The following is a 12,358-nucleotide window of genomic DNA, read 5'->3' as shown; positions in this document are numbered from 1 at the left end:
CTAACAATTATTTTGGGTTCAAGGGCTTGTTTGCGCATATACGGTGGTGGGTCCCTTGACATTGTCCCACTTCGGGCCGCGTGTCCGCGCGTCGCGGGATCATCTCGGGCTGGCCCGCCCCGAGTTCTATCAGTGCCTCAGGGCTCCCGGGGGTGGCAGAGCCGCTGTCTGTCCTTCCGTCCGTCGGTCAGTGTGAAGCCTTACCCCTCCCCCCGCCCCAGCTGCTCTCCGGCTGGGGACACGGCGAATTCCGGGCATTCTCAACACGCAGGTCGCCCGAGGGTGCTCCACGTCCCAGCTGACCCCGGGGCCTACCCAGCCCAGTCATTTTGGGTTATCCACAGCCAGTCAACTTTCCAAACGTGGCCGCAGTCTACCAAGCATGGGTGCCCGGCTACCTCTGTTGGTAAAACGTGAGACCCTTAATCTCAGGGTCCTTGGTTCGAACACCAGGTTGGGCGTTTTTTTTTGACAGAACCTCTAAGCAATTCCTGGCATTCGGTTTAGGTACAAAATGCACCAAAGGCTAGTCCGACGAACCGGCTCCAGACGCTGCCACATCCGCAGCCTGTCACTTCGCAATGAGTCACCCCGCCCAAGCTCTCATAGGCCTGGTGTCCCCTTCTTACAGTGGGTCCGCGAACCCACTTGATTCCTCAACTTCTTTAACCAAAGGAACCTTAGAAATGGGTCCATCAAAGATTTGAACCTGGCTACCAGAGAAAAGCCACCCACCAGTTTCTCCTTTGGTCTATTTCGTCGACGGAGCGAGCTGCTACTATTATCTCTGCATCTGCAAGACAGCGTGATGTAAAAAGCTCAACTTATACTAGGATGTTCCTTTGGGAGTGAGGGGTGTACTGGATTCCAAGTCACAACCGTCTCTCAAACAGGAGTGACCCTACAGGGCAGAGGAGCCCAGACCACTGTGAGGAAGGACGAGGGTGAAAACCAGGGTGGGCATGTCCATATCTAGTGAATGTGACAGCGGTGTTTCCCCGGGACACATCCCAACTACTCTTTAAAAGAGGGGCTCGTCCGGGATTTGAACCCGGGACCTCTCGCACCCTAAGCGAGGATCATACCACTAAACCAACGAGCCACTTTCTGAGGGTCTTTGGCCCTCCTGTTAAGTTCAACGTGGCTCTGTCCTCGCTGGTCTGGACTGTCTCAGTTTTCTCGTCCATGGATCGTTTCCCTTTTCCCCACGAATGTCAGGGAAGAATTTGATTCCATGGACAGGAGGGGGATGGGAAGGCTCAGCATTGCCACACTCTGAGACTCCCAAGTTGGCAAGTCCCGATGCGGGTTTTGGAGGGTCCCGCTCCTCTGCTCTCCTCTCCGTCCGTGGAAAACTGAGATGATCAGCTCAGGAGAGCGTCCCCAGGTCCCTCTTCCGTCACCGGGCTAAGGGCTGGGCAGCAGAGTGAAGCTGAGAGCCGGGTTTGGCCCCCCGCCCCCGGCGTCGCGGGCTCCCCGGACGCCCCCAGGACCACCGCCCCCACCCCCACGCCACTCACTGGAAAGACCCGCAGCGGGGTCCCGAGTCTCACACCCCATCCAGCCCAGAGAACCGCCTCCTGGAGCCCCAGACTCGCGTTCCAGTGCAGACAGCAGCTGGGAAGGGGCCCCGGCGAGGGGGTTTACGTAGGGAGCAAAAGGATGAAGGAGGAAGTTGAGGAAACTCAGGGAGCCCTCAGGGGACACTCCCCGCCCCGCGTTGCCGTTGCCACTGCTGTGACCTGAGTCACGGCCCCTCCCTGTCCGCTGAGCACACCCAGACACCAGACTTCAGTGTCCAGGCCCGATCTGGCCACTCGAGTCCAACTGGGATCTGGGTCCGCCACCCCCTGGGCCTGCCACATGATCCATCCTCACAGGCCCCGACCCCACACCAGCTCTGCCAGGGATTCCGTTTCTGCCATAAAATGACCAGAAAAAGCAAACTGGGCTCCTCGGGGATTTGAAGCCAAAGTGAGGGTAAGAATTCCTCCACAGGGACCTTCCTCTGCAGTTCGCACTTCCTGTTCACTGGACAAATGCCCAGCTGGAGGCAGGCCCTAGACTGAGGGCATGGGTAGAGGGGAGCAGACGCCGCCGGGTGCCAAAGGGGGTTAAGGCAGGCCTGAGGGAGGGACACCATTGACACAGAAGAGGACTTTGCAGAGGAACTAACCTGCTGGTGGAGGCAGTAGTGCTTTCCCCTCAAGGAAAGGGGAGTCTTAAAAGGCTCTGGGTGTAGGAGAAGTGCTGGCCAGAGAGCTTAGTTACCCCGTTGACCCCCACCAGGCCTCAGGGGTGGGAGAGGCCTCCCTGGACATCCAAGTGGGGCCCGGGGTTCTGTGCAGGAAACCCACTCGCTCGGGGACTTGAGAGTCAGGAGGCATGAAAGGGGCACCCAGCTTGCACGACCCTGGGCTTAACTGGAGAAACCCAGGCGTTTAGGTCAGAGAAGAGGCCCACCAGCCCCCTGCCCCCTCTGCATGTTCTGGGAAGATCTGGCTCTGCGGCAGCTCGCCTGGCAGGGGCTCTGTGCCATAATCCCCTGGCCCTGGGATCAGGAAGCTCTTCCCAGATTGGGGGACCTGAAATTTCAACCAAAGCCTCAGTCCCTGCCCGTGTCACACATGTCTTTTCTTTTCTGTATTCTGATTCTTTGATGTCTGGAGCCTTGCTGACTCTGGAGGGAATGCCCCTCCCAAGGTTGGCCAATTCTAGGAGATAGTAAACAATTCCTCTGCCAGCAGGCATTTCAGATACAAACCAACCAATCCAGAGTCCACAACCACCTGTTTTATCTGACTCTTACACTCTGGGCCACAACCCATCTGCCAGAATCACCTCAAGGCTGGGAAACAGACAACTAGGGACAGCACCTATGCCCCAGAACTCGCTGAAATTATTCAGACTAACCCATTTAAACCTGTTTTCCCTGCCTCACCTGTTTCACCTTTCGTGAAACCACAATAAAGTCTCTTTTGCCCACATTTTCTTCTCATTCCTTCCGCCTCCTGACTGACTCTGTTGCTTCCCCTGTGCCCCCCTCCCCCCACGTGGAGGCGTGCCCCCTCCTCTTGGAAGCTGTGAGTTACAAGCCATCTTCTCAATGGCTGGATCTGTTGGCCTCAGATAATAATAAAACCTATGTAAACATTGCCGTTCTTCCAACTTGGAGAAGAGACCCCGTGTCTAGAGCACCGCCCTCTGGACACCTGTGGGGACCCCAGGTCCTTCGCGGTCCCCATGCTCAGTCTCCAATGCGGTTTCCTTCCTTCCCTTGGTCGTGGAAGGCCCTTTTGGCAGCCCCTCAAGTAGGAAAAAGACGTTGAAACGTGGGCTTGTCCGGAATTTGAATTTATGACCCAAAGCAAAAATACACGCCCAGACCAAGTTACATCGTCACCCCAGGTCCAGCGACCGTCTGGCACACAGACCTGGTCTCCCGCGAGCGGAGACAGAAGTGTCTGCCCCTCCCTTCGGGCTCCTTCCCCCAGCGCCAGGCCTCCAGGCCAGTCCCGGAGCCCCGAGGACGAAGCCTCCGGCCTGGAAACACCCGCCCCAAGCGGAGCGATGGCCACTTGGCAGCACGGAACTGGGCGCAGCCCGATCGGATCGCGGCAGGCGGGGACCAAGATCCTCTCGCTCAGGACTCCGCAGAGCTCCAGAGTCTTCAGCCCGAAAACTGGGGATGTCTGAAAATAAAAAGGGGGCTCGTCCGGGATTTGAACCCGGGACCTCTCGCACCCAAAGCGAGAATCATACCCCTAGACCAACGAGCCGGCGCCTGAACACTTCCTGACGTCTATCTTTGGAGGCCTGAGACCGCGGCTCCGCCCTCCGATCCTGGGCCGAGTTCCGGCCGCCAAGCCCGCAGGGACTTGCGCCGGAGGAGGTTTCGGTTTCGATTCCAGAAGGAGAAGAAGAGGTGCAGCGCTGCCGGAACCTCACGGAGAGGGGCCTCCCGCACACTAGGGCCCCAGAGCCGCAGAGCCAGACTCCCCCAGGCCACAAGGGCCACCCAGTCCCCAACAGCTAGAGGAGGGGACAGGTGACCAGGAGGAGGAGGGAGTCCCTGCGGCCCGGGTGAGTGTGAAAGTCTCCCAGGCCAGAAATTTCACCCAACATGGGACACAAATCCAGGACCTTGAGAATGAGACTCTGCCACCTCCCAACCGGCCAGCCCGGGTGAGCCTCGAGCATCTCGGGGTCCCTCTTGGCCTGAGCTCGGCCCCAGAAAACCCTCACAGTTCTGGAACCCTGATGTAGGGGTCAGAACTGGGGTTGGTGCTCACTTCTTCCTGAACGGCGCTGCCCCGCTAGCAAGGGGTCCAGCATCCACCTGGGAAGGAAGGCCTCCCTGGCTTGTCCCCGAGGCGAGGCCATGGAGCCTTCCTGATTTGCTTCAGGCTACTCGTCCAAAAGAGGGCTGAGAGTTTGATGATGAGAAATCGTCCCTGATTGGAACCCGACACCTCCCACACCCTAAGCGAGGATCACACCGCGATCCTTACTAGTCTCTAGTGATACCCAACCTCGTGCCCTTGCCCCCGACTTTCCAGCTCCCCGGAGCTGCTGGGACTACACAGACCCACGGCCGGACAGCAGACAGGAACTTGTTGGGGCTCTCGTCCTCTGCTGAAAGGACCCGAGAATTCAGCACTCCAGTGCCCGGGATGTAGTGTGCACAGGATCCAGGGTTTGTCCCCACCATTTTTAGGACAGTAAAGTTCTGAAGAAATCCAACTAGTTTGTGAGGAGTACCCTTTTTCTACCCTCTCCTGGCTAGCTCAGTTAGTAGAACAAGAGACTCTTAATCTCAGGGTCATGGGTTCGAGCCCCACGTTGGGTGTAACTTTTGCCCTCAGGGCTTGGCGGAGCAACTTGCTTTTGTCTCATTAATATTTTATTATATACGTTTTGGAATTTAAAAGTTGAAACTTACTCCACAGTTCCACATACAGCACACAGAGTGGGTCAGGAGCCCCTCTGAGAGGTTCTTTTTCTAAGAACTTTCTTGAAATTCCCGCAATCGGGGCAAGCGCTTATCAGGCCAAGAATTATCGCTCAAAGTAGGACTCAAACCCATTCAGTCTCAGTTCTACACGTGGAACGAGAGCGACAATAGGAGACTTGGAAATGGATTTTCAGCTAACTCTGGCCCTAAGCAGGGACCTACGTGATGCTCCATGTGTATCTGGGGGTGTTCCCCACCCAGGACCCTCGCCTCCCCCAACCCTGTGTGTCCCCACCTGCATTTGCTGCAGCTTTCCTCCCTCCTGAGACAGAGATGCGGCAGGGAAGGGAGCCCCTCATCTGGACTTTATTCCTGTCCCAGCCCCTCTCCCCTTTCTAAAGTAGAAAGAAAGTTGGAAATCGTGGGCTACTCCAAGTAGAGGTTGGGTGTCCCTCTCCTCGAGAGGCAGCAGTGAGGGAAATGTGAGTTCCTTTCTTGGGGTGGGGTACGGGAGCCAGAAGGGTTAGCAACACCGGCCCTGAGGCTCTCATGATGTCGGGTCATCTGGGTATCCAGGTTTCCATGGTGGGGGCCAGCGGGGGGCAGGAGAGGGCTTGGCAGTGGGGAGGTGCCTGCCAGGCTGTGTCCCTCTTGGTGCCTGGATTGGGGCACCCTACTCGTCGTAAAGCGAGAGAGACTATATTCATCAGAGTTCTGTTGTAGTCTGTTTTTCTGGAGAACTCAGAGAGAGAGAGAGAAAGTGCGAGAGGAAGGGGAAAGTGAGGGAGAGATTGCGATTGATTGTAAAAATTGGCTCACACGGTTGTGGGGATCCCAAAGTGAAATGTGCGGGGTGGGTATTCCATCAAGAGTCCATGTTGCAGTCTGGAGTCAGAAGGCAGTCCAAGGCAAAATTCTTTCCTCTTGGGGGTAATCTTAGTCTTCTCTCTTAAGACCTTCAACTGACTGGGAGAAGCCCACCCACATTATGGGAAGATAATTTGCTTTACTCAACTCTACTGATTTAAATGTTAGTCACATCTAAAAAATACCTTCACAGCAACATCTAGACTGGTGTTTGACCAAACATCTGGGCACCATAGCCTGGCCAAATTCACACACAAAATTACCCATCACAGGGTCCTGTCAAAGTGCTGGGCTTCCTTCCAGACTTGTGGTTGCCAAGGGGGAGGAGGGTAGGGAAGGGATCGATTGGGAGTTTGAGGTTAGCCAATGCAAACTATTATATATAGACTGGATAAACAACAAGGTCCTACTGTACAGCACAGGGAACTATATTCGATAGTCTGTGATAAACCATAATGGAAAAGAATTTTTAAAAGAATGTATATATATATGTATGTATAACTGAATCGCTTTGCTGTACAGCAGAAACTAACACAACATTGTAAATCAACGATACTTCAATTTTTAAAAAAGTGCTGGGCTTCCTTTAATAATAGGAGAGACAAGGTACAAAAGCTTACCTTCTACTTCGGATATGTCCCAGTAGGCACCAGACCAGAAAACAGTACCTCCGAAGCTTCTCAGAGATGCTGGTGCGTCCCCTCAACCATGCAAGTCTCATTGCCTCGGTGAATAGCATTTCCTGCGGGCACCGCCAAGATCCATAGTCAGCTGGTGGGTCTTGTTCCATTGCAGCATGCCGTAGAGCCATGTTGGCGCACCAGTATCTCTGTCCCTTCTGATTCCTTCCTTCACAGTTTGCCATGGCATTTCTGGCAATTCTACTTCATTTAATGTAGGCCATTGCTTTTTCCATCCTTCCAAGAGCCATGCCAGCTGAGTATCACAACCAATTTGAGGGACCATGCCAGGCATTAAGTTCTGTGTCATGGAAGAGTGTCCCATATGATAATCTCTCCTTTTTCCAGCTTTTTATTCTCCTCACCCAGATGCAGGACCGTCAGGATCCACTCCAGGCAGACTCTCCAGGTCACCGCTGACACGTCATCCAGATCCTACAGAAGCAGTCCCAGTACTTTCCCAGTTGAGTCATGCTGGGATGTGACCCTAGTATTTGGTATGGTGGCCTGGAGGGGAAGTTGGAGCAGGTCTGAAGTGACCAAATGTTTTGTAAAATACCTGCCTCATTTGAGGTTCCTCCTAGTCTCCGGGCAAGGGGGTGGAGGCCTGGGCCCCCACAGCAGGCCCCGAGAGTTCAAGGCTCTCAATGCAGCTACCCAGATATATCCATTCCAAGTTTGATGGCCCCGAGAGTTCAAGGTTCTCAATGCAGCTACCCAGATATCCCCATTGCAAGTTTGAGGGTCCCATTTCTTCCCTATCAGCACCCTGACATTGGCCCAGGAAATATGCTGAGACTGAGAATTCAAGTCTGCCTCAAGGCCTGCTCCTGAGCCTGGCCTTCAGCTTTATCGGCCCTTCAGCTGTAGGAGATGTAGGTTGCTTTCAATGCTGCCAGAGCAGCCTCTGATGTTCACACTGCCTTGAATTGGTGATTAGTCCACCCGAGGCTGTCATTCTCCGGTTTCAATGCATTAAAGACATTGAAACATTTTTGTTTCAATGCGTCAACACATAATTCCACAATGCTTACAATGATCACATTTCCACTGTATCTCCAAAATGCCAGAGACATGGGGTGAGCTCCCTCCCATACAGCCATCCCAGTTCAACAGGGACAAAAGGCTTAATAATTGCATGGCTCCAGCATACCCGGGTCTCTCAGAAGTCTACCTACCACGAGTGATGTTCTCCTTGGTGCCAGGCAGCCAGAAGGTGATTCAACCTTGGAATCTTGTAACCGAGCAGGACCCTATGGGGCCTTCCAGGGACAGATCCCCCTATGTCCTCTGCCTGCCTCTCGTCTGTAGAAAAGTTTAGCCTCCTAGGCCTTCCCCAAGTTCCAAAGAATAAATTTAATCAGAGAAGTGAGAAAATGCAGAAAGAAAGGAAAACAGTCAAGCAAGACAGTAGTTTAGCCGTTAAACAAAATCAAGCACCTTTAGTTCCTCTTCAAGGGCTGTAGATAATATTCTGAGCTGTTTTGCAGAGCCTGAAACCCTCACCAGGTGGAAGAAGTTAACTGTAGATTGCCCAAAAGCACGTAGACCCCAGACCGGTTGGAGCCAGAAGGTTGATGATGTTGACTCCCGATTACCTCACCACCAACCAATCAGAAGAATGTCCATGAGCTGATCACACACCCCACAACACACATCCCTCACCTTGTCTTTAAAAACCTTTCCCTGAAAGCCATCTGGGGAGTTCGGGGGTTTTGAGCGCTAGCTTACTGGACTCCTTGCGCAGTGCCTGCAATAAACGCTGCACTTTCCTTCACCACCACCCGGTGTCAGTAGATTGGCTTTATTGCACAAAGCTGAGCAGACCCAAGTTTGGTTCGGTAACAGTTTCATTCTCAGAGTCTGTTTCCAACTATTTTAGGACAAGTTTCCAGGGATTTTTGTGTAATCAGTTCATGAAGGGAACACTCTGAGGCGGCATCTGTAAGGAAGAGGGAGGGGGCAGCAGGATAGACACGTGGGCCAGTATTTAAACTTTTATCCCTCAGCTTCAAACTCACCGTCTAGACCCTGCTTAGTGACACAGTAAGTCCTCTACATACGAACGAGTTCTATTCTGAGAGCACGTTCATAAGTCCAATTTGTTCCTAAGTCGAACAAAGTTAGCCTAGGTACCCAACTAATACAATCGGCTATATAGTACTGCACTGTAATAGGTTTATAATACTTTTTGCACAAATAATACATAAAAAACACTCACACAAAATAAAGAAAACATTTTTAATCTTACAGTACAGTACCTTGAAAAGTACAGTGGTACCAGCTACATCACCGCTGTTTTTACGCTTGCTTCCGAACATCCTGGGCTTGAAATAAAGACACTGTACTACTGTCCTCTATACAGTACTGTACAGTAAAGTACACAAAAGCATAACCACTTGTATAGGATGCACGCATGTGACAATATACGCCAGACACGTGAACTAACTTACGTGATTAGACATGCGAACTCACATTCGCATCTTTGAAAGTACGCAACTTGAAGGTTCGTATGTGGGGGACTGACTGTACTGCGCTTTGCCAGCGGATCTGTGTCATATTTTGCCGATAGGAGGCACTCGAGAGGCTGAAAGGCTGGAGGAGGAAGAAAGGACTCTACTTCCTGTTTGTTTCCCATTCCTACTGCCACCCACCCCACCCAGCCTCACTTTTTTATTCCTGCAATAGAAGTTCTTTCCAGAAATGGCAGCTGAATCCAGTTTGAAGTTTTCCCAGCACTCACAGAACCACCCTCATCATGGCTCATGAGAGACACCCGCGCAAGCTGACTGAGGTCCCCTCCTCAGGCGTCTGGGGACGCCAGTCCCAGGGGACCCTCCTCTGAGCTCAGCTGAACTGCTCCTCTTTTCCAGAGATTGGTTTTTAAGCTCCACAATTTCTCTCCAAGCTTCTAACTTTTAATAATCCCAACCTCTTCCCGTGGTCCTCCAGCCCCATGGGTGGTAGCTGCCTTCTCACGGTTCCCCTTCTGCCTTCTCAACTGCCTCCTTAACAATGCTTTTTACATAGTTACCAGTTTTCATTAGTCTTACAATAACAAATAGGTTTTCTTACCCTCCCCCAGCTTTATTGAGGTATAATTGACAAATAAAAATCATATATATTGAAGGTGTATAACGTGAGGATTTGATATATCTTACCTTGTGAAATGATTACCACAATCAAGCTAATTAACACATCCATCACTTCACAAAGTTACCTTCTGTGTGTGCGTGTGTGTTGAGAACACTTAAGATCTACTCTTAAATTTGAAGTTTACGGTATTATTAACTATAATCACCATGCTGTACATTAGATCCCCACAACTTATTCATCTTATAATTAAAAGCTTGTATCCTTGTACCAACCTCTCCCCATTACCCCCACCCCGCAACGGATGGGTTTTTTGACTGCTGCATGGACCCTGGTTTGGTAATGAATTTGGGCTTGAGCTCCTTGCCAATGGGAAATGGGATACTGGTGACTCGTGGCATGCAAGGGCATCGTTATCAAGCCGCCTATCACCTGGTTGATTATGATGAAGTGCCAACTGAAGCAAGTGCCATGGGGGACCACTTGGCTGCTGCACTTGACTCTTATGGCAGTAAAGGTGACTACAAGGACTGTGGCATGGAAAGGATTCTCCTGGGTGCATCCAGTTGCTTAAAGAAAGAAAATGACAAGATCAGGCCTTTAAATTTTCAGCCTAAGTCATGTTCAGAGATCCAGGGACGTTTTCTGGCAGCCATAAAATAATCGTATAGCTGCAGGGCTGACATTGCTGAAAATCAAACACATAATTGAATGAAGTATGTTGCGGAATGACAATGTAAGTTGAGTTCATAGCCTTGGGAGATCTTTCATGTGGAAGAAATGGCATTGATTATGAAGGAGTGGAGCCGAAGCCTGGGGACATCTAGGTGGGCTCAGACCTAGTTGAGAATCTTGAACCCCTGAGTCATTTGGAGCCTCCCTTGCCAGTGAAAGCAGCCTGTCCTCTGATATCTGAGAAGAGTAGCCTTCCTGTGTTTGAATATCCTATAATAATCTCACCTGGAGCATGACAGGTGAGACAGGGGATGACAGTTCTCCTCAAAGCCCACACCAGCCAGCCTTGTTACCCCCTAACACTGGTTGCCCTATAACTACAATCAGATCAGCATGCTGTAGGAGAAGGACAAAGGCTGGCCTGGGAGGAAATCATTCATATGCCAAAAGAATTGCAAATTTTGCTCATTTATGCCAGCAGAGAACTAGGGAATGTGTGTGGGAATGGACCCAAGGATGTTAGAATAAGGAGGATGGGATATGATTTTTGCAACTGGTGACATTATTGCTCTGGGTGCACTTCCCAGCAAGCCTGTATCTAACGTGTTATCTTGCGCAGCTGAATGTGGCTCTGCCAGTTTCCTTAGTTGGTTGGCTAAGCATGGAACTCAATGGTGGCCTATGTTTACGGAGATTAAGATTCAAGAATGTTCCTGGCATCATGTAGAGAAAGGAATCCGAAGACTCTGTGAGACAGAAATGCTGGACTGGGTCTATCATACACGAAAAGCACACCCACCACCCCACTGAGAGGGCCCCAGGGACATTCCCTTCAATAAGGCACTGAGAAACATTGGTGAGGGAAGCACCAGCAGCCTTGGATAGCTCTGTGGTCGCTGTTCTCTGCAGGCCACATATGCTGGTGGGAGATGCTGCATTGAGATGAGGTTCCTGGTTTGAGTAGGGATGATGGGACCTCAGGTGCTTGGGAAAGCAGAAGTAAGGCCAGAGCTGGAGGAACAGAAGAGTCCCACCCATGGTTTTTAAAAGTAAAAGAGAACTATGTGTATATATGACAAAGCCTCAGCCTCACCTCCTCTTTGGGCATGTGGTAAAGGAGGCTTCTGATTTTACTCCACCATGTCCTGCAGTTTGGGAGATTTTTACCTTGAGGATGAAGGCATGGATTAAAAAAAGAGAAAACTTTATTATGGAAGTATTCTGAAAACGCGCACATCTTTATCGGAAAAGTAAGCCTTGCCCAACTTCGCTTTAGGGTGGCGTCTGGCTAAACCCCAGGGCTCCTTAATTGCCCAACTTCGCTTTAGGGTGGCGTCTGGCTAAACCCCAGGGCTCCTTAATTTCCCACTCGGGTAAGTAGACAGCTGGCTTTATTTCATTTTTCCTCCGGCAGAAAGTTTAAAATGCTACCCCTGTACCCCGGGTGGGACTCGAACCCACAATCCCTGGCTTAGGAGGCCAATGCCTTATCCATTAGGCCACCGGGGCTGATGAGAGGTTCTTTACAAGAGTCTTAAACCAGTCTTTCTTTCACCTCCCCGTGGTTCCTGCACATTACGCCCAGCCTCCCGGCTCCAGTTCGGCGGGTCCTTGGTCCCCTTGACGTCCGTATTCGGCGGGTGCATCCTCTTAGATCCCGCAGGTTCCCGAGCATCCTGGGGCTCGGGAGAGATCGCGCACGCGCGGATGGAGCTGAGGTACGATCCTCGTTTAGGATGTAGGAAGTCTGCGGATCAAGTCCCGGATGAGCCCTTTCCCCCTCTTTTTAGGAGAATCCGAGTCCTGGGATAATTAACATCAAGAAGGCGTTCGCTATGCAAAATGTGGGAGCGGACGGGAGAGTGGGAACAGCCGGGCGCTTGGGAAAAGTGTCGGTCCCTATCTTCACCCTCCTCCCTACGTTGCCCTTTAGACCAAAAGTGTTTCCTGGTCCCAAGTCTGTGCAGTTTTTAGCAGAGCCCAATGGCCTTAGGTCTTTGTCCTAAGGATGCTCCGTTATGGCTCTGTATCTGCCCAGCCAGCTCAGTTGGTAGAGCGTGAAACTGTAGCATCAGAGGACCCAGCGTTT

General features: G+C 51.7%; 3 non-coding genes across 3 annotated transcripts; all 3 read right to left on the bottom strand.

Annotated features, from left to right (window-relative positions):
* Positions 1–1,030: 1,030 nt before the first annotated feature.
* Positions 1,031–1,102, bottom strand: TRNAP-AGG (transfer RNA proline (anticodon AGG)). Its single transcript has one exon. It is a non-coding gene; the product is annotated as a tRNA-Pro (tRNA).
* A 2,605-nt stretch (positions 1,103–3,707) lies between these two features.
* On the bottom strand, positions 3,708–3,779 carry TRNAP-UGG (transfer RNA proline (anticodon UGG)). The gene has a single exon. It is a non-coding gene; the product is annotated as a tRNA-Pro (tRNA).
* A 7,926-nt stretch (positions 3,780–11,705) lies between these two features.
* TRNAR-CCU (transfer RNA arginine (anticodon CCU)) lies at positions 11,706–11,778 on the bottom strand. Its single transcript has one exon. It is a non-coding gene; the product is annotated as a tRNA-Arg (tRNA).
* Positions 11,779–12,358: the final 580 nt, after the last annotated feature.

The sequence above is a fragment of the Balaenoptera ricei genome, chromosome 15 (assembly GCF_028023285.1).
Source record: "Balaenoptera ricei isolate mBalRic1 chromosome 15, mBalRic1.hap2, whole genome shotgun sequence".
Taxonomy (NCBI): domain Eukaryota; kingdom Metazoa; phylum Chordata; class Mammalia; order Artiodactyla; family Balaenopteridae; genus Balaenoptera; species Balaenoptera ricei.
This window is presented reverse-complemented; position numbering and strand designations above follow the sequence as displayed.